This window comes from Canis lupus, chromosome 14 (genome assembly GCF_003254725.2).
Source record: "Canis lupus dingo isolate Sandy chromosome 14, ASM325472v2, whole genome shotgun sequence".
NCBI lineage: Eukaryota > Metazoa > Chordata > Mammalia > Carnivora > Canidae > Canis > Canis lupus.
Window position 1 is genome coordinate 19,441,135 of NC_064256.1, and position 3,978 is coordinate 19,445,112.

Here is a 3,978-nt window from a genome sequence, read left to right on the forward strand (position 1 = left end):
GTTTGTTTTCTTCTACAGATGCAGCCATTAGTTAGGAGCATAACATATGGCTGGAGGGTAATTAAGAAGCTGGTGCCTCAAATATGAATAAATAAACTGGAGGGTTCAACCACCACGTTACATCCCCCTGTCTCTGCTAGTCTTTGTAACAGAATTCTGACCCATTTCAGGAGTAAGACTTTTTGTCAACCTTGACTTCTCTTTGGATATGGAGAAAGCAAAAGGCAAAAAGAGCTCCACGAAGTGGGGGGAAGACTATCTGGCTGGCCAATCCCAACCTGTATCGGAAGACGCCAAAGAGAAACAGCAGGTGTATGGTGAACCAAAGTTACCAGGAACCTCAGCAAGTGGGACCAAACGGAAGAGATCTATGAAAGAAGGCAAAGCTTCCTGTTCAGAAAAGACAGCACAAGAGAGTACAAGAGTAAGAATTCGGAAGAAAATCCCAGTTCCTCCATTACCTTCGAAACTGCCACCAGCCAACTTGTTTCACCGAGACATCCTGCGGGCCTGGTGCCAAGAACTCAAGCTGAGCACCAAAGGCCAGAAATTAGATGCATATAAGCGAATCTGCGAATATGCTTACCCAGATCAAAAGAAGAACATTCCTGTCACCGCAGAGGAGGCCAAGATTCTCACCCAGACACAAAGAAGGTTGATGATGGACAAGGGGGAAATGTCTCTAGAAAGTCCTGGAACAAAGATACCTTCTGATGGAACCTACCCTCCTGAAGTGGCTGCCCCCCCCACCACCCCCCGAGGAGTCTGATGCTCTCCTGGAGGGGGTCAATACTGTTGTTGTGACCACTTCGGCCCCAGATTCCGTGTTTGCCTCCTGGTCCAGAATTGCAGCCAGGGCTGGGAAGATGGAGACAGTGGCATCCCCACAGGAGGCCCATGGTGCCAAGTGGTGTGTGGTCCATGGGAGAAGTATGCCTGCAGGCACAGAAGGTTGGGTTCACCTGCAATTTCATGCAGGATAAGCTTGGGTGCCTGAAAAGCCGGGGAGAGTATGCGCCCTCTTCTTGCTCCCCGCTTGTAACTTTCCACCCCCACAGCTGGAGGATAATATGCTGTGCCCCAAATGTGTTCGCAGGAATAAGGTGTTAATGAAAAGCCTCCAATGAGCTTTCGATAGCAGGAAAAGGGACACAGCTGTGATTATAATCAATGGTACAAAGGGAACTACAATCAACTCCGTCGTGACACTGATGGCCGGATTATAGGCTGCTCACACCCTGCATGCTTCCTGCTTACAGGGGCACAGGCTAGTGCATTGCAGATGTTACCCTCCAACCTCCATGGGGCCTGTGGCTTCATGGGTTGAGATGCAGGAGCTCTTAGATTTTAAGTTGGAAGAGCATTTCAGAAATTGCCATTCATTCTACTTAATAAGAAGAAAAAGTCATTCATACTACCAAACGTTTACCCTTCTGAAATAGAAGTGACCTTAACTTCTTTTAAAGTGAGAACCTGAGCCTCGCCTGGCAGAGGGTTTGGGGGTGGGGGGTGGAGTGGAAAGTACAGGTGTGCTTCCACGTTGGATTTCTCTGCAATTCCAACTCCTCCAGAGACGGCTACACCTTCTTAAGTTCGTGACTTCAGGCTGTTGAGTATTTTAAACCAAAGGGAAAGCTGTTATTCTTTCCCACTCCCAAAACATACTCTTTTTTTTTTTTTTTTCCAAAACATACTCTTAATATAGAAAAAATTTTTTGATGTTTTCTTAATAACCTGAGACCTCTATGGTATGTCTCTGGGATGATAATATGGAACACTTTGTGGGTATTATTTCTACTTGTAAATATCTTGTGTGTTTCTACTGCTTAAAAATATTTAAGGGTACTTCTGAATCATAAATTCATAATGTATTGGATTTTAAATTGTATATAAAATCATCTATTGTATATAGGAGACCATATGCATTGTGGGCAAATTCTTAATATTCTTAACTCAGGATTAAGCTAAAAATCATGGTTTTCTTTGGCATGATTCTTTTTTAAAACCACTCAAATGAAGTATGAGTAACATTTAAAAAAAGCTGTATATTTAATGTATATAATTTGATGAGTTTGATTTATTTAGAATTTTTCGTGTCCTTCCTAAATTTATAGTCCTGCGGTTCTTAGAAAAGTTTTTTTTTTTTCACTTGTGTTCTAATGGCAGTTTCCAACATTGTTTTATTGTTGTGGATTTGGAGATTATGAAGATTTTTCCCCCCTCTAATGTACTGGAAGGAGTAGTAGAGTTAGAAAGTTTGTAACCATTAGGATATGGACAGATTTGGGCACGAATCCTCAATAAATGTTAAAAATGTTAAAAAAGAATTCTGACCCATGAATAGCGGTTCTGTTTAGTGGCATTTGATGACATGGGGAACTCCAAGGAAAAAAACAAGCTTAGGGAAGAGAGGAGAGGAAATCCAGAGTGCAGTTTGCAGCTGCTAAATGTCTCCTAGACATTTGTATATATGGATCCAATAAACATTCTAATCAAACTCAAGGAGAAGGTTAGACTAGAGATATGAATTTGGGGATTAAGCATATAAATGATATCTAAAGCGATTGGGAAAGGAGAGATCACCCTGGGAATAAGTATAGGAAAGAAAAAAGACAATTGAAAATAAAAGACCATTCTCTAGCTTTAGATATCAGGAAGAGACATGAGAAAAGAGAAAAAAAAAAAAACAAGGAGAAAAAAACAGAGAGACTGGTAAGAAGCAGTAAGAAGAAAAGTAATAAAGAAAAAAGAACAATGCCTTGCAACAACAATTCAGAGGTATTCCAAGAAGACAGTGAGCAATAATGCCAAATGACAGTACGAGGCCACATTAAATGAGGGCTGGGAATTGGCCTCAGTGTTTGGTAACATGAAAGTCATTGGTAAATTGAAAGGAACAGTTTTTTGGGGTGATGGAGACTGGATGGGGGAAGAAAGTGTTATGTAAGGAAATGGACATCATTGCTTTTAAAAGATGTAAACCATAAAGAGGAGCAGAGAAATGTGGTAGCAGTTGAAGAGGGTCTACTGTTAAAGGAATAGAATTGTAATTTTTTATTGGAGATTTTATAGCATTTGTATATGCTGAATTGAGAGGGAAACATTGGTGATGCAGAAGAGAGGGATAGTTATATTATAGGAAGAGAAAAGTTCTAGAGCAGATGAAAATGGCACTCATGAGCAAATTAGTGTGAGATAAAATCCAAAGATTTTATTGTCTATTACAGAAGAACAGTTATTGCCAATGACAAGCACAAGGAGACAAGAAGTTCTTGATCACTAGGGTGGATGACGAAGGCTGGGTGGAGGACGAGATCATTGGAAATAGGTATGTGTAGAAATGGGGCTGGGAAGGCAAGCTAATGGGTGAATCATCTTGGCACCTTCTATTCTTCACAGGCAGTAATTATTAGAAACTCCCATGGAGTGTTTAAACATACCTATGGATGAGAACACAGTGCCTCTTGCCTCTAATCATAGCTACTGTGAAATCTTAATCATAGCTACTGGCCACAGATGCTCCCCACACTGAGACTGATAAGGACAGTTCTTCAGGCTGCTTTTAAGACAGGAAAAGAAAAATCCCCCCTCTCTGTTATGTTACACAGTTCAAATGTTGGGCCTGAGGGTGCTGCTCTCATTTTGAAATTATAACATGTTCTTTCCCTGAGGGCTATTACACTAGGGGAAGGACTTGGTTAGGTGATTTTTTAAAAAAAAAGATTTCTTTAGTGGCATCTAGGTGGCTCAGTCGGTTAAGCGTCTGCTTACAGCTTGGGTCACGATCCAGTGTCCTAGGATTGAGCACCACATTGGGCTCCCTGCTCAGCGGGGAATCTGCTTCTCTCCCTCTGTCTCTGCCCCTCCCTCTCCTAAAATAAATAAATAAATATTTTTTCTTAATATTTTATTTATTTGAGAGAGAGAGAAAGAACAAGCAGGGGGAAGGGCAGAGGGAGAGGGAAAGAAAGAGACTCC

At 41.3% G+C, this 3,978-nt stretch overlaps 1 pseudogene; it reads left to right on the forward strand.

Annotated features, from left to right (window-relative positions):
* Positions 1 to 208: 208 nt before the first annotated feature.
* LOC112674780 (developmental pluripotency-associated protein 4-like) lies at positions 209 to 1,127 on the forward strand (annotated as a pseudogene).
* The last annotated feature ends 2,851 nt before the right edge of the window (positions 1,128 to 3,978 follow it).